This window comes from Bubalus bubalis, chromosome 17 (genome assembly GCF_019923935.1).
Source record: "Bubalus bubalis isolate 160015118507 breed Murrah chromosome 17, NDDB_SH_1, whole genome shotgun sequence".
Lineage (NCBI taxonomy): Eukaryota > Metazoa > Chordata > Mammalia > Artiodactyla > Bovidae > Bubalus > Bubalus bubalis.
The window spans coordinates 53494737-53521334 of NC_059173.1; the positions used below are offsets into that span (position 1 = coordinate 53494737).

The 26598-nt window shown below is 39.6% G+C and overlaps 1 long non-coding RNA gene and 1 pseudogene across 3 annotated transcripts in view; both read right to left on the reverse strand.

The window, feature by feature from the left end:
• Positions 1–205: 205 nt before the first annotated feature.
• LOC112579847 lies at positions 206–7034 on the reverse strand (annotated as a pseudogene).
• Positions 7035–12599: 5565 nt separating this feature from the next.
• Positions 12600–26598, reverse strand: part of LOC112579965 — a 73377-nt gene continuing 59378 nt past the window's right edge. For all 3 annotated transcript variants that reach the window (XR_006545647.2, XR_006545645.2, XR_006545648.2), the window contains one exon: positions 12600–13199. This is a non-coding gene — a long non-coding RNA (uncharacterized LOC112579965). The remainder of the gene's footprint in view (positions 13200–26598) is intronic.

Below are 26598 nucleotides of genomic sequence, written 5' to 3' on the forward strand. Positions count from 1 at the left end.
CCAAAGCCAGTATAACTGTTTCACTGATGGGCGCTGGAGCTCCCAGCTCCAGCCTGTACAGAGCCCAACAGCTCAACCCCATATGTGTTTGGCACACTGATGCTGTAAAACACTGCCGCTGAATGTTTTGTTTTGTTTTGTTTGTTATTGTTTTGTCTGAGTTTTACAGCTTTATTAACACAAACAAAATGTGCAAAGGAGCTGTCTATTCATTTTCTTAGCTGCACAGTCTGGCGTTGGGATTGGTGACTCCAGTGAACAGTTGGGCTGCCCTTTCCACAGTGGCTCTGTGGGTCTTGGAGGAGACGTTGTGAGCAGTCTCAGCACAGTGACATGTGTTGCACATCAGTAGCACTTCAAGCTCCTTGATGTTGTGGACCAGGAACTTGTGGAAGCTGCTGGGCAGCATGTGCTTTGTTTTCTAGCTGCTCAGGTAACTGATGTTGGGCATCACTGAATCTCCTGTGCACCCCATTGTCAATGCCTCTTGGTTTCCTCCAGTTCTGCTTAAATGTGCACATATAGGTCTGACAGGTGTCAGATGAACTTTGTGGCCCTCTTTTTGATGATCATTGGACTTCATGAAGGGTCTGAGAGCAGCCAAGATGCGGAGTTGGAGATGGCTGCCAACTTCACAGGCATCAGCCAAGGAAGAGAAGTTGCTAGAGTTTTATATTTCCTTTAAATAAACTTTCCCAGTTACTTACTGCTACATAACAAACCACCGTAAAACACACCAGGTTAAAGCAACAAATAAAACTTATTTGAGGGACTTCCCTGGAGGTCCAGTGGTTAAGACTCTGCACTTCCAATGCAGGGGGTGCAGGTTCAATTCTGCAGGGAGCTAAGCTCCACAGCCTCTGGACCAAAAAACCAAAACAGAAACAATATTGCAACAAATTCAGTGAAGACTTTAAAAATGGTCCACACCAAAAAAATCTAAAAAGAAAAAACTTATTTTGGCTCATGAATCTGCAACCTCAGCAGTGCTCAGCAGGGATGGCTCATCTCCTCCCACTCAGCTCCATATGATTGGATGCATCTCTTTATTTCCATCACGTGGTCTTTACATTATGGCAACTTCAAGGTGCCCAAACTTTTCATATGTGGGCTCCAGGCTTCCCAGGCATCTCTCCCAGGAAAAAGAGCCAGGTGGAAACCGGGTTGCCCTTCACTGCCTTGCCTCGGAAGTCATACAGCCTTGCTTCTGCCAGGTTCTATTAATCCCGGCCAGCAGTTTCAAGCCAGCCCAGGCTGAAGGAGAGGGGGAAAGAGACTCCACCTCTTGAGTGGCAGTGAAGAGGTTTTGCAAAATCAGGTGGGTTGGAAAATACGGCTCCTATGATTTTTCAATGCAGTCTAGTATATGAACCTACAGGAAGAATCTGTTTCAGAATCTATACCAGGAAATAATGTGATGTTAACCAAGCAAGTGTTGGCTGAACTCATCAAGCTATGTATCTTGTTTCTCTTTCTTTCCATTAGCTTCCAGAAAAGTCAGTGACAAATGCGTTGCCTTCCTCTAGTCAGATCCCTCAGTAAACTCCATATTTAATAACTTACCTTGTCTTCATTTTATTTTTCTACCATTAGTTTCCCTCTGCTCCAATTTTCTCACTTTTAAAATGCCCTGTTTTTGTGTGTGTGTGTGTTGCTAAGCTGTCTTAAAGTGAGAAATGAATTTTAAAATACTCTAAGAAACCAGAGAACAAACAATAGGAAATACATCCAGTTAAAAAAAAAAAAAACAAGAGAGTTCAGTTCAGTTCAGTCACTCAGTCATGTCTCACTCTTTGCAACCCCGTGAACCACAGAATACCAGGACTCCCTGTCCATCACCAACTCCCGGAGTTCACTCAAACTCATGTCCATCAAGTCGGTGATGCCATCCAACCATCTCATCCTCTGTCGTCCCCTTCTCCTCCTGCCCTCAATCTTTCCCAGCATCAGGGTCTTTTCAAATGAGTCAGCTCTTCGCATCAGGTGGCCAAAGTACCGGAGTTTCAGCCTCAGCATCAGTCCTACCAATGAATACCCAGGACTGATCTGCTTTAGGATGGACTGGTTGGATCTCCTTGCAGTCCAAGGGACTTTCCAGAGTCTTCTCCAGCACCACACCTCACTAATAAAGAAGTGCATATTAAAACAAAGCACCGTTTTTTTTTTATTCATAATTTAATCTGGATCCTAACTCAAGGCTTAGTCCTTCACTGGTGAATTTTCAAAACAATTTTCTTCCCTTTTGGCAGGGATGCAGGCTGGCGCATGAATAATGACATCAGCACTGCGCCTGGGAGAGCTGTAAACCTGCACAGTTGTTTTCACAAAACAATTTGGTGACATTTATTAAATGTCATAAGCTCTGATCTAGGAAGATTTCTTCTAAGGTCTAAAATAAGGAAATAATCCAAATTCTGGGAAATCTGTATTACATATTAGGATATATGTATTTCCTATACACACTGGAATACCATCTCAGCTTATTTTTTTTAACCTGTGATTAAAGATATATATATACTTTAATTTTAGGTGCACAGTCTGTGGCATTAAGAAAATTCGCACTGTCATGCAACCATTACCACTATTCATATCCAGGACTTTTTCATCATTGTCAACATAAGCTCTGTACCCTTTAAACAATAACTCCCCATTCCCTTCTCATCAAGAGTGGTTAGCTCCTGGTAACCACTATTCTATTTTCTGTCTCTAGTCAAGGCTATGGTTTTTCCTGTGGTCATGTATGGATGTGAGAGTTGGACTGTGAAGAAGGCTGAGCGCTGAAGAATTGATGCCTTTGAACTGTGGTGTTGGAGAAGACTCTTGAAAGTCCCTTGGACTGCAAGGAGATCCAACCAGTCCATTCTGAAGGAGATCAGCCCTGGGATTTCTTTGGAAGGAATGATGCTAAAGCTGAAGCTCCAGTACTTTGGCCACCTTATGCGAAGAGTTGACTCACTGGAACAGACTCTGATGCTGGGAGGGATTGGGGGCAGGAGGAGAAGGGGACGACAGAGGATGAGATGGCTGGATGGCATCACTGACTCGATGGACGTGAGTCTGGGTGAACTCCGGGAGTTGGTGATGGACAGGGAGGCCTGGCGTGCTGCGATTCATGGGGTCGCAAAGAGTCGGACACAACTGAGCAACTGAACTGAACTGAACTGATGCACTTTACATAAGTGGAATCATATTTATCCTTTTGTGTCCAGCTTATTTTATTTAGCATAATATTTCAGGTTTGTTCATACTGTATCCAGCATCAGAATGCATATAATATATATCATATATATGTCACATTTTGTTAATCCATTTATTCATTCATGGGCATTTTTATTGTTTCCATCTTTTGGTTATTGCAAACAACGCTACTGTGAATGCTAGTGTACAAGTATCTGTCTGAGTACCTGCTTTTAATTCTTTGGTGCACATATCTAGAAGTGAAATTGCTTCTAACCTATATGAATGAAAAATTAGAAGCAATCATCAGGCACAAAAAATAAGGGAACTGCTAACTAAATTATGGCACGCGCCCTTGATATCGTGTCTCCTTTTAAAATGAGGGCTCTAGAGGCCTCACAGGCTGCCTACCCAGGCCTCTTGTTCTCCATGCCTTGCGCTGCCTCCATCACAGCACCTGCCCTGCCATGCTGATTGTTTCCGCTGCTAGAGCTCTGTCAGGATACGGATTATGTCTTCCATCTCTGGCCTCACCTCCTTAATAGCTGGCACATAATATGAGCTTGATAAGCATTGATTAGGTGAACAAGAGATTAGCTGGAAATAGGACAGTCAAAAATCACCTCATAATAAATTTGATTCAAATGGCTGTCAACTAACTGTGAAAACTTTATCAAGGACATGAACCTAGACTCTAATTTGGGGAATACAAAGTGAAGATTCTATAATGGATAGGAAAGTCTTGTGATTATATCTAGTAATTCGGGGCACGAAAATCGGTTCCTTTACTTGAGTATTTAATATACAGAGAGAGAGTAAGATTCTTGAAAGATCTGGAATCTTTCAGGAGGGTCCAGTGAATCTTTCTTACATGGAAGCATTCACACTTACACATTACTCTTTCCCTTCTAGTCCAATGAGTGTGCATACAAATATACATGCCTGTATTTTGAGATAATAAATATGTCCAATATTCTAAAATGCCAGAGCTGATAAATATTTAATAGCCGTAATATATCTAACCCACTCCTAAGTCTGAAGAAATAAGTTGGTTTTTAGCAATACACATCAGTAATCCCAAATCTAACTCACTCTAGATCTTCCCTCTTTTCATTTAATAATGTATTCTCTTGAGAGTTGAGTCAGACCTTTATTCCTCTGAGAAGTCTTCCCTGACACCCTTTCCTGGAGCACATCCATCACTCTCTCCTTCCTTCCACTGCTTTACTTGCTTTTCATGTCATTGATTGCCATCAGACATGCCACTTGTTTAATGTTTCCTTTGTTTATTTTTCTCTCCCTCATTTTAGAAGGTACATTCCTTGAAGGCAAAAGCTTTTATCCACCCAGCACCTAAGCAATACCTAGAATATAATATCAATTCAATAAACATTTATGAAATGACTGTACACAGAAAAAGCAACATTTCATTAAAAATTCAGGACCTATAGAAGAGATCATAGGCAAAACATTCTCTGACATAAATTGTACCAATGTTTTCTTAGGTCAGGCTCCCAAGGCAATAGAAACAATGACAAAAATAAACAAATGGGACCGAATCAAAGTTACAAGCTTTTGTATAGGAAAAGAAACCATAAATAGAAAGACAACCTACAAAATGCAAGAAAATATTTGCCAACAATGCAACAAACAAGGGCTTAATTTCCAAAATATACAAACAGCTCATACAACTCAACAACAAAAAAATAAACAACCTGATCAAAAAATGGGCAGAGGACCTAAATAGACATTTCTCTAAAGAAGAAATACAAATGGCCAATAAGCACATAAAAAAGATGCTCAACATCACTAATTATTAGAGAAATGCAAATCAAAACTACAGTGAAATATCACCTCACACTGGTCAGAATGGCCATCAGTAAAAACTCTACAGGCAACAAAGGCTGGAAAGGATGTAGAGAAAAGGAAACCCTCTTACACTGTTGGTGAGAATATAAATGGGTGCAACCAACATGGAAAACAGTATGGAAGTTTCTCGGAAAACTAAAAAGAGAATTACCATATGATCCAGCAATCCCACTCCTGGGCATATATACAGACAAAACTCTAAAAAGACACATGCAACCCCTATGTTCATATCAGCACTATTCACAATAACCAAGACATGTAAACAACCTAGATGTCCACTGATAGATAAACTGATAAATAAGATGTGTACATATTTACAATGGAATACTGCTGCTGCTGCTAAGTCACTTCAGTCATGTCCGACTCTGTGCAACCCCATAGACGGCAGCCCACCAGGCTCCCCCGTCCCTGCGATTCTCCAGGCAAGAACACTGGAGTGGGTTGCCATTACAATGGAATACTACTCAACCATAAAAAAGAACAAAATTATGACATTTACAACAACATGGATGCAACCAGAGATTATCATGCTAAGTAAATAAGTCAGAAAGAGAAAGACAAACACCATACACTATCACTTATATGTGGCATCTAAAATGTGACACAAATGGACCTATCTATGAAACAGAAAGAGTCATAGATATAGAGAACAGATTTGTGGTTGCCAATGGGGAAGAGGTTGGGCAGAGATGGAGTACAAGCTTAGGTTAGCAGATTTAAGCTACTATACATGAAATGGATAAACAACAAAGTCCTACTGTATAGCACAGAGAACTATATTATTAATAAATATCCTATGATAAATCATAATGGGAAAGAATATTTTAAAAGAATGTATTTATGTGTATAACTGAATCACTTTAATATAGAGCAGAAATTAACACAACATTGTAAATCAACTATACTTCAACTATACTTCAATAAAAAATAAAAGTTACCATTTTGGAAAAAAAATTCAGGACCTCAGTTATATGTATATACAACATTGTATATATATATATACTATATATATAACCACGCACCAAGATTACATGTAAACACCTCAAAAGTAACAATGACATCAAAACTGTAACACTGGTAAAATTGTGACTGATTTTTTTCTGTATTCTAAATGTTCTAAGGTAACTGCATTACTTCTGTTGTGGGCTATCTGTCTTGGTAGGGTGGGGCCAAGATGAGAGTCTGCTACCAAGAATCTTCATATTGGTACTTCAGTGAAATCATACTTCTCCAGAATCCTTTCTCTCAAATTTACAAACTCAACTAATTGATCCTTTTCATAATCAGAGAGTAAGCAGACCATTCTTCAATGGATACACTCAAATTAACCCTGCATACAAATGACTAGTATATAAATCTAAATGTAAACAATGTCTTTAAAGCAAGAAATTTAACTGCCAAAGGGACCTCGAGTTGTACCCTGTTAACTTAGTGATCATAGAATTAAATCAGCACCTCTTGTCTTTAAGTCCTGATGTTTAATGGGATTGATTGTTCTATGTGGGGACTTTCAGCTGTGTCACTTCAAAAGAGCTGTTCTTGTCCCCAGAGAGATGAAGTCCACAGGCCAGGAGAACTTCTCTTGGGCACAGCTGGGATGTTAGGGCAAGTCAACTTCCATAACTTTGCAGACTTCCATTACTGATCATCTACTTTCTTTTCTGACTGACCTGTTTTTTCTTATAATGTATTAATTCAACTTAATTCATAACTTTTTGACATGCTAAAAGAGGCAGTTTTGTATTGCACTTCCTGCTTCTGGATTTGAGCAATATTTATATTTGAGTCCTGATTTGCATATATTCTAATGTTATTATTATGCTTCGATTTTACAGATAATTCTCAGAGACCTCTGGAGGAGGAAAATGGCACCCCACTCCAGTATTCTTGCCAGGAGAAACCCATGGACAGAGGAGCCTGGTGGGCTACAGTCCACGGGGTCACAAAGAGTTAGACACGACTAAAACAACTTACCACACACAGACCATCTCGCCAAATTTGAGAAGGCTGAAATTTCTGAAGACCAAGTGGGAACAAATATATAGAAATAGTGCTTTGTAATTGTTTCTACCATCCCAAGTTTTACCAAGGTAGATGTGACCTGGAAAATAATGTTTACACACCTAAAAATTAAGTTTCAATGGGCTAGAATCCTTTCACTTACAGAAAGTGATTCATTGCCCAGTGAGAGAAGATCATGTAGTTAGTCACTATGATTCCTAGTAAAATCAAGCTATATACAACTTTAAAAAAGGGTTATGAATTTGCAAAAAAAAATTTTAATGCCAAAGAGTAAAAACAGCATTATAAATACCCATCTCCACCACCCAAAATAAACATTAAATATTTTGTCCTATATGCTCCAGACCTTAATCTTCTAATAAATAAAGCATCACAGTCAAGGAAACTGTCCCCCACATTCCCTTCTCCATCCTCATTCCATCCCAAGAGGAAGTAATGGATGCAATTTTTGAATATATAATAAATAATGAAGCACACTGTTTATTAATATAAAAATACATGTACCACAATGTTCACAGCAGCATTACTGACAATAGCCAAGATATGGAAGCAACCAAGTGTCCATTGACAGATGAAGGGATAAAGAAAATATGGTATATATTTTCATACATACATACAATGGAATATTACTCAGCCATTAAAAAGAATGAAACTTTACCATTTACATACATAAAACAGAATATTACTCAGCCATAAAAAAGAATGAAATTTTACCATTTACAGCAACATGGTTGAACTTGGAAGGTATTATGCTCATTGAAATAAGTCAGACAGAGAAAGACAAATACTATATGTATCACTAATATGTGGAATCTAAAAATACAACAAACCATTAAATACAGCAAGAAAGAAACAAACTCTCCAGTGGTTAAAAAAAGGACGGGCTGGCAGGATTGGGATAGGGGATTAAGAGGTACAAACTACTATGTATAAAATAAATAAGATACAAGGATATATTGTACAGCATAGGGAATATAGCCAATATTTTATAATAATTACAAATAGAGTATAAACTTTAAAAATTATGAATCACTATCTTGTATACCTAAAATTTGTACAATTCTATAAATAAACTATGCCTCAATAATAAATAAACAGTAGATAAAATAATAAGCAAATGTATAAAGACAAGGAATGGCTATATCAAGGTAAATTTTTAATACAAAAGATAGGAAGATAATATTTTACTCTCCTTACAACTGCTGTAAGCTGAAACAAACCTGATTTCTTTCAAATTAAAGAAAAAGTCATTAAGAATAGCAAAATACTTTACTGAAAAGTATAACACAGCCATAATCTCACTCTTCCCTTTCAGCTGAGTGTGAGAAAATGATAGGAGAAAGTTGAGAGCTGGGAACCAGAGATAAGATAGTGTTTGCTCCTTCCAGCAATTCTTCCTTTTTAGAAACTGAAGGAGGAGGAGACTAGGAGAGACTACAGTGATTTCTGATCAGCGAGTAGACGGAGGTGCCATGATGCCAGCCAAGCCTAAAGGATAAAAACCCATGTCTGGGCACAGCTTTTGATTCCAAGCTAAGAAATTTAAGGTAAACTACAAAAAGCATTCTAATCATGGACTACAAGTGTTTGTTTACAATAAATAAATAAATCTAAAATTAGTTTTAAAGTTACCCAATTTTTCCCCTAATTTTTCCATAGTTTTGTCTGCCTTAAAAGTGACTATAAAGCGTTAAGTATACAAGTCATTAAAGGTATTTCAATGAGGTTTTCAACTGAAAAGAAAAATAATGTACAAATTGGGGCTCACATATCAGGGTCAGATTTCTAATCAAACAAGAAGATTAAACCTTTTATTTATTGCTGATTCTTACTAAAATCCAACTAATTATAACATTGTGTGTGTGCTCAGTCATTCAAGTGTAGCTGATTCCCACCAGGCTCCTCTGTCCATGGGATTCTCCAGGTAAGAATACTGGAGTGGGTGGCCATTTCTCACTCCAAGGGATCTTCCTGACCCAGGAATCGAACCCACATCTCCTGCATCTCCTGCATTGACAAGCAGATTCTTTACCACTGTGCCACCTGGGAAGCCCCCATAATAACACTAAGGGAATAAAAATATATTCACTCCCAAGTTCTCAGAGTATGAGTGGGGCTTAGCAACTGACTCTAGATTGTGGGAGAGAGTACAAGTCACCCAAAAGGCAAACCAGAGGAAACAGGAGGGCAGAAAGGAGCAGAAGAAAAGCAGCAACAAAGTTCTGGAAGCTGGAAAAGATGTGGACTTGAGGCAACTGAACAGTCAAAGGGAGAAGGCAGAAAGTACCATAGTGGGGAACAGGGGGAAGAAGACGAGAATTAATCCCTTCATACCACAGAATTCTAGAAAGATTCAACATTTGGAAGTGCTGAGAGACAAGGCTGACAAATAACACCTCTCTTTTTCTCAGTTGAATATACAACTGGTTAAGACACAGATGTGGGCTTCCCAGGTGGCGCTAGTGGTAAGGAATCCACCTGCCAGTGCAGGAGATGCAAGAGAGATGGGTTCAGTCCCTGGGTTGGGAAGATCCCCTGCAGGAGGGAAGGGCAACCCACTCCAGTATTCTTGCCTGGAGAATCCCATGGACAGAGGAGCCTGGCGGGCTACAGTCCATGGGGCCGCAAAGAGCTGGACACGACTGAGCACACACGACTGTACTGTTGTATAAGACACAGATGCAGGAACAGGGCAGCAGGAGATCAAAATGTCACATTTAATGTGAAACCCAGGACTGGATCCTGGACCAGAAAAAAGATTTATGGGAAAACTGATGAAATTCAAAAGGTCTGTGTGTTAGTTCATTGTAGTATATTATGATCTATCTCAGCTTTCTATCTCTGTCCTGTGGTTACATAAAACACTGACTTTAGGGGAAACTGGGCAAAAAGAATCTAAGAACACTGTACTATTTCTGCAACTTGCCTGTACGTCTAAAACCATCACAAAAATTAAAACTTTTTTAAAAGTTAAATGTTTATTACAAACAAAGCACTTCTTAGAAAACATGGCTTATTATGCCTGAATTAGACAAATGTTCTGATTCCACTCCTGGATTAGACAGACTTATCCAATCAGAATCATAAGCCATGACGGGCCAATTCAAGTCTCATCACAGGACAGTGCCACAGGCCCTAAGGTGACCACCATCAGAGGGTGATAGGAACACATGCTCTATTACAGACAGGCAAATCTTACGTGTAAGAACTGAGGATCATGTAAAGGAAAAGTGAGAGGAAAGGGCTGAGCCCTACCTGCCCAGTTCTTCTCCCAAACTCTTCAATTAAGTCACTCTTGTCACCTAGAGAGGAGTGAGGCCAAAGAAGAATCCAAGAGTATTATTCTAATTCAGTGACTTCAGACATTTTGATCTCAAGACCTTCTCATACTATTAAAAAGTATTGAAGACCTCTAAGAACTTTTGTTCACATTGATCATATACTAAAAGTAACAGCTTTTGGTAAATTTATATGCCAACATATATTTACACATATGAGTGGAAGTCTTACTCAGTCATGTCCATCTCTTTGTGACCTCATGGACTGTAGCCCACCAGGCTCCTCTGTACATGGGATTTTCCAGGCAAGAATACTGAAGTGGGTAGCCATTCCCTTCTCCAGAGGATCTTCCTGATCCAGGGATTGAACTCTGGTCTCCTGCCTTGCAGGCAGATTCTTTACCATCTGAGCCACCAGGGAAGCCTTTACATGAGTGTATGTGTATGTGTGTGTGTGTGTGTGTGTGTGTGTGTGTGTACATACATACATACTTGGGCTTCCTGGGTAATTCAGTGGTAAAGAATCTGCCTGCTAATGCAGGAGACCCAAGGTATACAGGTTCAATCTCTGGGTCGGGAAGATCCCCTGGAGAAGGAAATGGCAACCCACTCCAGTATTCTTGCCTGGAAAATTCCATGGACAGAGGAACCTGGCAGGCTACAGTCCTTGGGGTCACAAAGAATTGAACATGACCGAGCATGCACACACACAGATATATATATTTACCAAAAACTGATACTTTCAGTATTTATTAATTGACTTAACAATATTAATAAACCCAGTACATGGTAACACAAATAGCATACTTTATGAAAGATAATCATTTATCTAAAAAAAAACAGTGAGAAAATCAGCTCTGTTGTACATTTTTACACATGTCTGTAATGTTTGGCTTAGCAGAAGATAGCCAGATTCTCTTACCTGCTTCTGCATTTAATCTGTTGTGATATCATACATCATCTTGCCTCTGGAAAATTCCCCCATATGCTCAAAGGAGTATATGAGAGAAAAGGGAAAATTTTATCTTAGTATCATTATAAATTCTTTTGACCTTCAGACCCTGAGACCACACTCTGAAAATCAATGTTCTAATAAATGCCCCTCAATGTGCAGTAATGTCAAGGTACACGTTCTCCAAACAGGAGACAGGAAGTGCCTGTGAAGGCTGGAGGGAAGGTGAGCCTCAACCAGAGCCTCAATCACTGTTTGAAAGTCTTTCTATGAAGCAGTTAAACCCCTCATCCTAAGTTCCCTCCATTAGCTGGTGTGCATGTGGGTGCATGCTAACTCACTGCAGTTGTGTCCAACTCTTTGCAACCCTGTGGACCGCAGCCCACCAGGCTCCTCTGTCCATGGGTTCTCCAGGCAAGAATACTGGAGTGGGCTGCCATGCCCTCCTCCAGGGGATCTTCCCAACCCACAGATCAAACCCACATTTCTTATGTCACCTGTATTGGCAGGTGTGTTCTTTACCACTAGCGCCACCTGGGAAGCCCATTAGCTGATACAATCAAGTAACTGTCTCCCTCCATGTTAGCAATTTACTAAAAGCCTAAACCCAGACAAGCTCCAGATTCAGGGGTGCCAGCCAGAGCTGAGGAACACCCCCACTAAGCAGGAAAATCAGGTGAAATTGTGCACAAAGTGTGATGAGATTTCCCACCCCACTTACCCAGCTCTGCTCTTAGAATCCTGAAGCCTAGTTTGTTATCCATTCCCCAACATACCCACCCTAAAACAAAACAATCCAAGAGGGGGAAAAAAAGATTTATAAACACTAAGTTGAGATATCTATCAATGAAAGAGTACCAACCAATTACCCTAAATTAAAGCCCATGTCTTGATAATCCCTGCCTCTGAACATATAGTTCCAATCAGCTTTCATGCATCACTCTTCAGAGCTAATAGACAGGCCAAGTTCACTAAGTCAAACATCCTCCTAAAGCATCCAATGGGGGAAAAAAATTAGACAAAATGATAAAAGTAGAATGTAAGGACAAAGTGTTAAAAAAAGAGAGAGAGAGAGAAACATTCATCAAACAACAAAGGAGTTCTTAGAAGTTAAAAATATAAAAGCAGAATTTTAAAAATCAATAAAAGTCTTGGGAAATAAAGTTGAGAAAATCTTTCAGAAAGCATATCAAAGAAACATTGGTAGAAAATAGAAAGTATAATACAAAGAAAAGCAAAGAATCAATACAGATTAACCATGTAACAAATATGACCCCAGAAAGAGATAACTGAGAAAATTACCAATAAATAAAAAACTTTATTTTTAATAAATGAAAATTTTACAGAATTGAAGAGTTTGAGTTTCCAAATTGAAAGAGCCATCGCATATCCAGGACAATACACAAATGTATGAAGAAGAAAAAAAAAAAAAAATCCCACACACAGTATGAAACTCCAAAATACAAGGGATAAAGAGAAAAGTCTAAAAGTTTCAAGAACACAAAGACAGGGAGTACACAGCAATAAACATTCACAATGGCATCAGACTTTCCAATAATAACTCTGGAAACTACATGATAAAGAATAAAGCCCTCAATATTCTGAAGAAAAATGCTTTCAACCTAGAATTCTAAACCAAAACCCTCATTCAGGGATGAAGACAGCCTGAGTGACTGATCTGATCTGATCTGATCTGATCACAGATGTGACATCTGAAAAAGACTACTTCCCAGGCAACCTTTTTCAGGATGTCACCAGAAAATGTAACCCACCAAAACAAAGAACATGGAATCCAGGATAGAAGATATGGTAGCCAGTCTTCAAGGTGGACCCAACGAGCCCCTCTCCTCCTGGTATCCACACCCTTGTACAGCTCCCTCCTGTGTTGGACAAGGGCTGGTCTGTGAGACCAAAAGAAGACAGAAGAAGTAGCAATCAGTTACCGTTCAAAGTAGGGTCAAAATATTATTACTCATCCATAAAAAAGGAATGAAACAATGCCATTTGTAGCAACATGGCTACAACTAAAGGTTATCATACTAAAAGAAGTCAGACAGAGAAAGACAAATATCATATGATATGACTCATATGTGGAAACTAATTTTTTTAAATGGCACAAATGAACTTATTTACGAAATGGAAACAGACTTACAGACATCAAAAACAAACTGATGGCTACCAAAGGGAAGGAATAAAGCAGAAATTTGGGATTAACACACACACATAAGATAGATCACCAACAGGGACCTAATTTGTAGCACAGGGAACTCTACTTAATACTCTGTGACAACCTAAATGAGAAAAGAATCTGAAAAAGAATGAACATATGTATATGTATAGCTGAGTCACTTTGCTATACACCTGAAACTAACATTGCAAATCAACTATACTCCAATAAAAATGTTTAAGAAGGAAATATAATTAAATCAAAAATGGTTGCCCAACTATGCACAATATTTACAAAATCATCATGTTTTTATAACCAATTTATCCCAAAACTATAAAAGCCTCCCAAGAGTATGAAGCAATCAAAGTTTGTGTAGTAGGGAGGATATGATGGCAGGATGTGCCGAAAACTGAAATCTAACTTCTAGAGCAGGAAGGAAAAAGATAATGTGTAGACAGAGAAAACAGACCTATGGTCGCCAAGCAGAAGCTAGATACGAAAGGGATGGACGGGAGTTTGCAATTCACAAATGCAAACTATTACACATTGAATGGATAAACAGCCAGGTCCAAATGTATAGCACAGGGAACTATATTCAGTATGCCATGATAAACCATAATGGAAACGAATATTTTTAAATGTGTATATGAATAACTGAACCACTTTGCTATACAGTAGAAATTAACATTGCAAATCAACTATACTTCTTTTTTTTTTTAAGATACCTAAAACACAAAGATCAAAAATTGCTGTGTAAGTATGCTATTGAGAAACTCAAAGATTAACACCAGAATTAGAGCTAAAAGAATTGATAGTGCTTGACACTGGGGAGCAGAAATTCAGAGTGGAGAGGAACAGAGTCATGCAGTGTTCTTCCACTACAAGCCTTATCATTCTCTTTGTCTTTAAAAAAAATCTACTTTAAATAAAATTTTAATTTAACAGTCTCTACCTATCATAGGACAAAATCCATAGACAATGTCTCATATTTAACGAATCATAAAACAGAAAATTTCTTCGGGTATCTGTCAGTAGCCACTAGAAGATACCAAAAGTAGAAAGGTCAAGTGTGTTTCCTCTGGGAGGCAGGATAGGGAATGGTCTTCCAATATGTATTGCTATGTTACAAACTATGTCACGGTTTAGTAACTTAAAAGGAAAAGAATCAAGACTTAAAAACAATGCAGTGCTTGTGTTGACTGAAAAAAGAAAACAGACAATGTGAGAGGTATGAGTTCAGTTATATTTGGGGACTTACTAAGGACAATAGCCAGGGAGACAGCCTCTCAGAGAGCTCTGAGGAACTGCTCCAAAGAGGTGGACGGGGAAGTCAGTATATGTATACAATTTGCTAAAGGAGGTACATGCAATCTAGAAAACATTTTCGGGGACTTTCTGGCAGTCCAGTGGTTAAGACCACACTGCCAACGCAGGGGCCTTGGGTTCAATCCCTGGTTGGGGAACTAAGATCCCACATGCCACACAGCATGGCAAAAAAAAAATTTTTTTATCTTATTTTAATTAAAAAATTTCTCAAAAAAGAAAACATTTTGGTAGAAAGTTTCTAGTCATGAGGAGCAGATTTCTCTGTTAATGATTTTAATGCTTTTCTAGGTATGAGAAGATGCAAAAAATACCTAACTATTTGAGGGCCTGTTCTGCCAGTTTTTTCCATGGGACAGAGTGCCTCCTCCTTGATCTTCACCATGAATTCCTTTCAGGGTGTCAGCAACTGTCAGCAACAGTCAGCAACTGTAGTGACTAATGGCTAACTCTAGTAGAACCAGGTGGCAAGTAACATTCTTTAGTTGGCACGTGGTAGATTTGTCTCTGCTCCACGCAGAAGCACCTGGGATAACTCAACTGGGACATAAATGATCCTCAGCCCAAATCTTGCACGGCAGCCACACAGTCTCCAATTGCCTGGTCTTAAATCCTGACTCCTCATGCTCTGCTTAAACCCACACTAAATTTCATTCATGCTGTTTTGTAGACTTGTTGTCAGCCCCCGGGAATATGAGAGAAAATCATCAAGATTAAAGAGAAAGTAAGGGCCATGGAACACGCATAGATTTCTGCCTGAAGGGAGAAATTTCTTCCCAGGAACTGAGGGCTAAAAAGTGGTAGGAAAGTTGAAGACATTAGTTATTAGATGGTTCTGCTACCCTGAGGGACCTCTCGTTGCTCAGGTTTCCTCTCTGAGATACAGAGATGGGCAATTTACACCAGTAGTCCCCAGTCTTTTTGGCACCAGGAACCATTTTCATGGAAGAAAATTTTTCTACAGATGGGGGGTAAGGGGAGGATGGTTTGGGGAAGATTCAACTGCATCACATTTTTTTCTCAGGATATTCCCCCTTGACTTTAGGTAGGGTCCAGGTTCCTAAGAGAATCAAATGGCGCCACTGCTCTTACAGGAGATGCAGCTCAGGCAGTAATGCAAGCAATGCGCAGCAGCTGTAAATGCAGATGAAGCTTCACTCGCTCACCTGCCACTCACCTCCTGCTGAGCCGCAGTTTCTAACAGGCCACGGACCAGTAGCTGTCCATGCCCAAGGGGTTGGGGACTTCTCATTTATGTTACAGGATGTTGCTGCAAATGAGGTGGCCTTTTCCTCTGTTGCTCCTGCATGTTTTCAGAGAAACGACCTGCAGCCAACCCTGGCCTCCTACCTCACATCTCCTTAAGACCCCAGTTTCATGCTTCAACAGCCAGATGGGTGACCGAGAAGGTCATGATGGTAGAGGCTTGTAGGTCATGATGTAGAGGCTTGCTAAGACTGAACTACTCCCAATCAAAAATGAGGAAAGAAATGCCACTTCAGGACCTCTTTGAAATGTCCCAAGACAGAAGCTTGACTCCTTCATGTCTAAAGTAAAGTGACTGAGTCTAGCTGGGTGACTTTCACAGTTGGACATGGGTGACATTTTTAAGGGTTGTGTCTCAGAACACTCCATTGCTTTGACACTGGTTAGTGAACAGGAAAACAATACAGCTCAGGCGTAATGGGTCTTTCTTAGTGAGAAAACAGCCCATTTCCAAACAATTTTACTTCATGTGAGTTATGGCGACTTGGAAAAATTATTTCTTTTTTTTTTTTTGGCTTTGCTTTGCTCTTTAGTCTAAAATTCTACTATAGTAATAGTATAAAATGTAAACTAGGCTAAAGCTTTTCTATTCCCTATGTAAGTAATTACAACTGGGAAGAAGCAGAGGTTTCCTCTATTATCCAAAAGTAGAACTATTCCTAAAAAATATTGCTTATACCAAAATGGCATAAAGCAAAGAAGCAAGTATCTTAGGACACATCTTGCTAATGATGCACAAAATAAGTCTAGTTAAAGCACAGACGCTCACACAGTTCAAAGCCATAACAGCTTGATGCTGAGATACTGAGTGTAGTTCCTGGGGAAAGAGCGTGATGGTGCCACTCTTGCTGCTCAGGATTCCCACTGCTTCTATACCAAGCCCCTGTGGAACAAACACTGGTTTTGCTTCTCAGTTCAGTTCAGTCACTCAGTTGTGTCCAACTCTTTGCAACCCCATGAACCGCAGCATGCCAGGCCTCCCTGTCCATTATCAACTCCCAGAGTCTACCCAAACCCATGTCCATCGAGTTGGTGATGCCATCCAACCATCTCATCCTCTGTCGTCCCCTTCTCCTCCTGCTCTCAATCTTTTCCAGCATCAAGGTCTTTTCAAATGAGTCAGCTTTTCGCATCAGGTGGCTAAAGTATTGGAGTTCCAGCTTCAACATCAGTCCTTCTTCTTTTCAGAAACATGTAAATCCTCTTTGGATTTTTACAGATTAGTGAAAATAGGTATCAATGTTAAGTCTTTCAAATAAGCAAAGTGGTGCAAAGAGAACTTTCAAAAAATGGAGGATACCTGTACAGCAAGGACAAAGGCAATCAACAGATAATACCAGACCTTAGCCTCTTGCTCATGAAAGTCTTTGTCTAGACAAACTAATATCCTATCTGCCAAAAATATGTACATGTAACGAAAATGACTTAAAAAAATGCTTTCAAAAAGACCATATATTTAAGCCTTACATTCAGCTTGTGTGTGTGCTCAGTTGTGGCCGACTCTTTTCAATCCCATTGGCTGATAGCCTGCCAGGCTCCTCTGTCCATGGAATTTTCCAGGCAAGAAAACTGGAGTTGGTTTCCAGGGATTGAACCCATTTCTCCTGTGCCTCCTGGATTGGCAATAAGGTTCTTTACCACTGCGTCACCTGGGAAGCCCCCACCATAAGCTTAACTTTCCTTTATCCAGATCTTGTGAGTTGTCTATTCTCTTATATATTTATTTAAAAATTCAAGTGGAACTGCTAACCTCAAATTTCTAAAAATACAAGGGGATGTACAACATGTAAATTAATTAACCAAGAGTTGCCATTAGAATAAAGAAGACTAAAGGAAGTTTCTAACCAGAAATCAGGATACTTTTCACCTGAAGAGCTCTTCCTCATTTGTCTAATCAGAAAATATTTATTGGGGAAGTATGTTTCAGGCACTACTTTAGGCTCTTGGGTATACAGTCATGTTCTAGTTGCCTATTTCTTATTTAACTTTTATGCAGAGTACACTATGCAAAATGCCAGACTGGATGACTCACAAGCTGGAATCAAGATTGCTGGGAGAAATATCAACAATCTCAGATATGCAAATGATACCACTCTAATGGCATAAAGTGAAGAGGAACTTAAGAGCTCAATGAGGGTGAAAGATAAGAGTGAAAAAGCCGGCTTAAAACTCAACATTCAAAAAACTAAATTCATGGCATCTGGTTCCATCATGTCAAATAGAAGGGGAAAAAGTGGAAACAGTGACAGGCTTTTTTCTTGGGCTCCAAAATCACTGCAGATGACTGCAGCCATGAAATTAAAAGACAATTGCTCCTTGGAACGAAAGTTATGACAAACCTAAACAGCATATTAAAAAGCAGACATCACTTTGCCGACAAAGGTCTGTACAGTCAAAGCTATGGTTTTTCCAGTAGGCATGTATGGATGTGAGAGTTGGACCACAAAGAAGGCTGAGTGCTGAAGAACTGATGCTTTTGAACTTTGGTGTTGGAGAACTCTTCAGAGTCCCCTGGATTGCAAAGAGATCAAACCAGTTGATCCTAAAGGAAGTCAGCCCTGAATATTCATTGGAAGGACTGATGCTGAAGCTGAAGCTCCAATACTTTGGCCATGTGATGCAAAGAACTGACTCATTGGGAAAGACCCTGATGCTGGGAAAGATTGAAGGCAGAAGGAGAAGGGGACGACAGAGGATGAGATGGTTGGACGGCATCACTGACTCAATGGACATGAGTTTGAGTAAACTCTGGGAGATAGTGAAGGACAGGGAAGCCTGGCGTGCTGAAGTCCATAAGGTTGCAAAGAGTCAGACACAACTTAGTGACTAAACAACAAAAACAGCTGCCTATTGCTGCTAAATGAGAGATCTCAAAATTAAATAACAATCATCTTACTGTTATGCCACATAGTTGGAGGTGGGCTAGGGTAACACAGCAGTTGTCCCTTGGGATTACTAATATAGTTACAGTCAGATGATGACTGAGGCCTGGAGCCATCATACAAGCTTCTTTAGTCACATGTCTGGCAGTCGATCCTGGGCCTGATCAATTGATGTCACTGCATCAATGAAACTATTGTAGCCCATTCTTGCAGGCAGGGTTTCCTCACAGCATGGTGATTGGGTTCCAAGAGAATCTCAAGAGGACTACTTTTATGCATTAGCCTTGGAAATCACTTCTGTCAAGAGCCACAGGCCTGCCAAGATTCAAATGGAAAACCATAACCATCCCCAACACACATCTCTTGATGGAAGATTGTCAATATTACATTCTAAGAAGACAGGCGATCTTGTAGCCATCTTGGAAAATTCAATCTGTCACAAGACGTAAACAAAAAAAAATAAAGTCTCTACCTCATACATATGTTTAGGAGTGGGAGGAGCCTGGCAATTAACAAATCCAGAGATAAATACAGGAAATATCAGATGATGATAATTCTATGAAAAGAAAAAGGGAAAGAAAAGGATATTGAGAGCATCATCTATTTTATGGAGGGTGGTCACAAAAGGCTTCTTGATAAGGGACTATTTAAGCAGAGATTGGAGAAGGCAATGGCAACCCACTCCAGTACTCTTGCCTGGAGAATCCCAGGGACAGAGGAGCCTAGTTGGCTGCCATCTATGGGGTCGCACAGAGTCAGACATGACTGAAGCGACTTAGCAGCAGCAGCAGCAGCAAGCAGAGATTTTGGAGCAACTGGGGGTTTCCTAGGTGGTGCTAGTGGTAAAGAACTCGCCTGCCAAGGCAGGAGACGTAAAAGATGTGGGGTCGATCCCTGGGTCAGGAAGATCCCCTGGAGGAGGGCATAGCAACTCACTCCAGTATTCTTGCCTGGAGAATCCCTTGGGCATGGGAGCCTGGCAGGCTACAGTCCACAGTGGCGCAAAGAGTTGGACACGACTGAAGCAACTAAGCACGCGCTGGAGCAAATGAGCAATAGAGCCATGCGTTCCAGGTGGAAGAAATGGCGACTGTGAAGATCACAAGGGGAGAGAGTGCTTCCTGTAGTCAGGGAATGACTGGTGAGTAAGTGTGGTTGGAACAGTGGCAAGGACTCAAGGAGCAGGCAGAGGTTACTGGGGACCAATCTTAAAGGGCTTTAGGCCACAGTGTGGGCCATGGCCTTTGCTCTGAGTGAAAACGAGAAGCCACGGAGAGTTTCTAGTGGGGAAATGGAAAACTGACCTGCATCTTAGAGGAAAACTTTGCTGCTGTGTGACAAATGGAGCCCAGGAGCCACATCTAGGGAAGAAGTGAGAGACCAGCTTAGAGACATCAGCTTAGAGACTTTTATAACTATCCAGGTGTGAGGTGATGGTACCTCAGATCTATTAGTAGAGGAGGTGGTGAGAAGTGATCAAATTCTGATGCTAAAAATACCAAGTTAACCTTCAGATTATAAACTGTGTTTATTGATCTAAATATTAAAACCTTGGCTCAAACAGTAAACACTGAAAGATAAAAATACATCAGTTATCACTGGGTTGTGTATCACAAGCAAACTTTCTTTAACATAGCATTATAGATTATCTCTAACACTTCAGAAAACTTTTCCTTCTATAGCTTTACTATTTTTGCATCCTGTGACATAGTCCAGTCCTCATCTCTATGGTGAAATGCAAAATTAAGGCAATCAGCAATGAGGCCTAAAATCATTTGACTGAAATATCTAGGCAACTGGAGAAAAAGCATCTTAGGGGTCCATAGGATTTACATGGTTAGCTCAAACTTTTACTTTCCTTTACACAAGCAGATAACAGTAGAAGCTGAGTTGAAACTCATGGGCAAGAAAAATGTCACCCCTGTGAAGTAAGTGGCATTTTGTAGGACAAGAGAGTAAATCACCTTTCAGGGTACTAGGTGCCCTAAAGGAGGTCATTTCCTCCCACACATCAGATCACTTTATTCCCAGGGAGTTTTACGTTCGTAGCGGCTCATTGACCATGCAGGCAGGACAGTTAGGCAGCGCTTAATAGATTAAGGGTTATTCCCTTATTATGTTTGCTAAATGCTGGTGCAGCTAATCATTTTTACCATGTGGGGAAATTTCATGAGGTCTCTCTGGCCTAGCCAAATCCCAAAACAGGATTCCCTGTTTATTCCCTTATGCCATAACCAAAAGTTAGCGGAACCAATTAAAGAGTACGTAATAAGCCAATTAGTAGCTCCTTATTTTTCTTAATGAGTGGATAATGTGTGCCTGCTCAAATTACAGCTCACTTGAGAAGATTCTTTGCCATGTTGCTACAACTTGGCATTAGTTCATTTCTTTCAGTATCAACAGCATCAATTCAATAGTTGAGCTCCTCCATTGAGATTCCATAGGAACTGAGCTTGTCCTTACAACCGTTCACCCTTCAAGTCCAGCATCACGACCAGCACTCCGAATGGCTGCATTGGGGCACCTCAGCAACCCTAAGGTCAGGCCAAACCACATCCAGAAGACAGGGCACCTCCTGGAGAATCAATTGACTCTTGGGGTATAAGGGCTATGGGTCCCCTATTTTCAAACTTGCAGTATTATCTTGCTGCCACCAGAGGTTAATCATTACGTTGTTAGGTTCTTTTTGCCTTGATCCATGCATCAAGATCAAGCATGCAAAACAAGTAAAACCCATCCAAGGCTAAGGCCGAGATCCTATCCACGGATGATGTGGAAAGATAAACTCTTGGATTCTTGCAAAATAGCCAGCTCCAATATCCAAAAAGAGAACAACAATCTTTAAAAAAAAAAAAAAAAAAGAATAAAAAAGAAAATTTTGTAACTTTGTCAACATTTATTTTCACCAAACAACTCATTAAATCACTATAAAAGTCAAGGCATATGGTTGGTTTTGACAGTTTAAATTCCAGAAAGAGTTATAAGTCAAGTTAAACTCATAATACATAATGTAGTCTGGGTGTCTCATCCATGAATTATAACATTTTTATTATATTCCAACTGCAAATTACTAATGTCTTCCCTGTCCTGCCAATCTCTTGATTAAATGGGGGACTATTCAGGGTTATGAACATATATTATGGTAAAGGATGACTCCATCACTTGTCTCAGTTATCTCAATATTCTTATTTAAAGCTCCATCACTAGAGCAGCTGGCCCAACCTGAATTGTTGATTTAAAGAAACGAAAGCAGTAGGCACAAACAGGAAAAAAAAAAAAAAAAAATTGGCCCAAAATGCCCATGTTCCGTAGTCATCATCTTGCTGTGTCTCATCATATTTTTATGTAATATCTGTGTGCCTTCAATACTTTTGGTGTCCATTTTGATCACTTTAGTTCCTTCTCTTCAAAGTTATTCTTGCTTTACAGGTCTTATTCCCATAGGTCCAACTGAAGGGTATTTTATTCTGTGTCTTACACTGATAATAGGGCAATAACTTGTACCTATCAAGTTTCCTCATAAAATGGTTTAATGTCTTGAAGCTGTGCCAGTATGTCAGCTGAGGGAGTGAATCAAGTAGATACCATTTCGCATTTATCGGAGACCCACAGAGCATTAAGTCCTTAGAAAGAACTTGCTTAAAAATTATCCTCTTTCAGAAGTTTTGATTCTAAAACTATAGGACACATAAATATCTCAAAATACAAATAATAAGTTGATCAGTTTTAGTATTCTTTTATTTGTATTCATTTTGGATTAAGTGGTTTGTTCACTTTTTTGCTAGTTGCAAATAAATACACATTCACTACAGAAAATTTTGAGGATTAAAAGTTATTTTAAAAATGAAAACAATAATCACCCATAATCTCAGTACCCAAAATATGGAGTGGTAACATCTTACATTTTTCACAATTAATTCTGATTTATGTTTTCCACTTACAGTAAAAGAGAAAAAATAGTGCAGAAATTTCTCAAGGAGAAAACCATCTTTGTTTAGGAACATACCTATATAGACATGTTTGATTACAAAATTGAAACCCACAAGGCTTGACTTGAGTCTTCTAAAACAAGACGAAAGAAAATCTAGTTGATTCCCACCCACTCCCCTCGCCAGAAATGAACAAGAATTCTCATCTAGAAGGAGAGAGGAGGAATTAAAGGAAAGAAGGGCAACCCTGACATGGTAGAAGAAATGACCAGTAATTCTTAAGGCAGATCTATCTCAAGGGTAGAACAGTAATGTCTAATATGTTTTTCTGTTGTTAGTATCAATAAATTCTGTAATATTTTCTCTCATGTGCTTTAATAGAATCAATGAACACAAACCCTCTAACCCTCTGGGTCGACCACCAGACCCAGTATGTATTACAGTAAAGTCTGTAATACATAGAAGCTTAAGTTGGTGGGGCTTTGGAAAGACACTGGATAAGGGCAATATACAGCAGGATAATACCATGCAGGAAAAGAAACAACATCCAAGAGGGCAAATGCAGAATGGAAACTTAATCTGGAACCAAAGCAGAATCTCACAACCAGAAGTGATTATGAAAAATGTCACTTCCCTGGAATCCCAAAGATGATGGGAGAAACACTGAATTTCCCAGTGGAATGGAGACATAAACCAAACTTTATTTAAATATCAAGGATAGACGACCTCCAGTAAGGTAGTTTTAGACTGATGTCTGCATTACATTTTCAAGAAAATACTGGACGCTTTAGATGATGATAATGATGGAGAAAATGATGATGCTGGCGGTGGTGCTAACACACGGGCAGGTGGGCGTGATGAGAAACACGATGGGCGTGCTCTACAACCGTTCTGTCAATCAAGTAGCCAAATAAAATTCCAGAATTTGCCAAGCACTTTCAGAGACAGTTTGCTGAGGCAGATAGAACACAACTCTGATAGAGCACAATCCTGATTGCATCAGGTTTCAGATCTGGTCCCTTTAATTTCTTCTAAATCCAGTCTCCCTACCTCCGGGTAGCACTATGGAGAATCTCTGAAATTGGTTACATGGTGACCAGGGAGGTATACAGAAAGCAAGAGAGAATGGGATCAGCTAAGTATGAATCTATTTGCATAATCACCATGTGCACTACCCTGAATCACAGATAAAAGGAACTACAGGAAAATAACCTTGAACTCACAAATAAAACCACATGGGTGGTACCAAGTACAATTCAGTGATCAGATAACAGAAAGTCATCAGAAATTAGAAGAGTCAGGGATGTTTGGTAACTGAAGTGAAACTTTAAAGAATGTATAGAATGTTGGTGCAAACAAAGAAAGAAAGGGAGAGAGATAGGAAAGATGGAAGGAAGGGAGGGAAGGAAAGGGGGAATCAGGAGAGAGGAAGAAGATTAAAAAAGATCAAAAAAGAGGAAGAAAGATGAGGGAAGATAATTCCAGGCCAGGCAAGGGTTTGCTACAGCTTGGGATATAGTAGATAGGAAGACAGTAACCCAATTGGGATATAGTAGATAGGAAGACAGTAACCCAATCAAAACAGCAAGTTCAAGGTCAGGCTAGAAATCCAGAGTAAGATAAGATTTTGAAAACTAAAAGGAATCAGTTTATTAGGAGACGGAAAGTCTGTCAATTCTTGATCAGGGACTGCCATGATAAAAGGGGCATATTAGGAAGGTCAGTTTTATCCAGTTAGAGGGGGGAACATAGTATGGAGAACACAGAGGAGGTTGCCACAATCATACAAGTTTAAAGTAAGAAAGGATATGGCTGCGTGGGCTCAGTACTGCCAGCTTTGTATGTGCAAATGGCTGCATTTAGTGGGCACCCGAGAGTAGTTACACAGAAGAACAGAAATAAGTAAGTACCTATTTCTATTTTATTATCTAAAATTCCAATGGATTAACAAAATTAATACACCTCAAAGCACAAGACAGAGTGGGAAGAAGAGGGAGACAGCGGAGAGTTATTCGGAGGAAAGCGTTTGGGTAGGAAAACAAGCAAACCCAAGTGCATTCATTTCCTACTATTAGCATAACAATTCTTTTTCTGCCTTTTTGTTTCATTTTTCATCCAGATATTTTTAATACAACTTTTAAAGGTTACACAGCATTTGCAGTCTTACTAATTTTGTAAAAACTTAACTTTTACAAAATATTAGCTATATTCCCCATGTTATATAATAGCCAGTAGTTGGTACCTCCCACTCCCCTTCCTCTCTCTTGTACCTCCCCCACACACACTGGCAACTACTAGTTTGTTCTTTGTATCTGTGAATCTGTTTCTTTTTCATTATATTCACTAGTTTGGTTTATTTTTTAGATTCCACATATAAGTGATGTCATACAGTATTTATCTTTCTCTGTGTGACTTACTCACTTAGCATAATGCCCTTCAAGTCCATCCGTGCGTGCATGCATGCATGCTAAGTCACTTCAGTGATGTCCAACTCTTTGTGACCCTAAGGACAGTAGCCCACCAGGCTCCTCTGACCATGGGATTTTCCAGGCAAGAGGACTGGAAAATGCCCTTCTCCAGGGAATCTTCCAACCCAGGGATCGAACTTGCATCTGCCTGCGTCTCCTGCATTGCAGGAGGATTTGCTACCTATTGAGCCACCTGGGAAGCCTATGTGTGTGTGTGTGTGTGTGTCTGTGTGTGTGTGTGTGTGTATACACACTACAAACACACATCTCACACACACACACACACACATCTTCTCTATCCATTCATCTGCTATTGGACATTTAGATTGCTTTCATATCTTGGCAATTATAAATAGTGCATCTATGAACATTGAGGAGCATGTATCTTTTCAAATTAATGTTTCTGGTTTTGGTTTTTTGTATGTATACCCTGGAGAAAAATTGTTGAGTCACATGGTAATTCTATGTTTTAGGTTTTTTGAGAAATCTCCATATTGTTTTCCACAGCAGCTACACTGCTGTAACAAATTATCACAAATTTAGTGGCTCGAATAACACTAATTTATTACCTTATATTTCTGGGAATCTATAAATAGCATCTTCTATTTACACTCACTGGGCAGAACCCTGCCATATAGTCACACTCAGCCAGCAATATCTGTAACATCCCATAAAACTATTTCCTTTGTAGAAACAGAAAGTTTCCAAATGGAAACAAATCATTGCTTCACAGTCACGCACCAAGAATGAGAAAAAGAAGGGTGAGGAAAGAGAGAAGGAGGTGGAAAAACATTTCTTCCTAGAGAACAAGTTCTTGATATTTGATAGTATTTATGGGACATCAGGAGCTATTTCCGAGGGAGTTGGTGGTATGCTTTTCCCTGGAGAAATTTAAGGATTTTCAATTGCAATCAAGTGAATGGAAATAGTTTATAATTTCTCTCTTACCAGAAAGCAAGGAAATTAACCATAGTCCTCTGAGTTGCCATTTAATCTCAATCTGTTTTTATGGCATATTTGTTTTCTATCTTTTCAGAACTGTTCAGGAAAGTGTTCCTGGCAATAAACTATAAGCTCCAAGTACAGAAATGAAAACAAGAGGAAAAAAAGCCAGATTTTTTTAAATGATACTGAAATATTCCCACATTAATGTTGTGAATGGTTTGATATGTCATCTTGTGTTTGAACAATAATTTTCCAATCAATATTACCTGTCCTGTGCTCAGTTGCCACAATCGTGTCCAACTCTGCCACCCCATGGACCA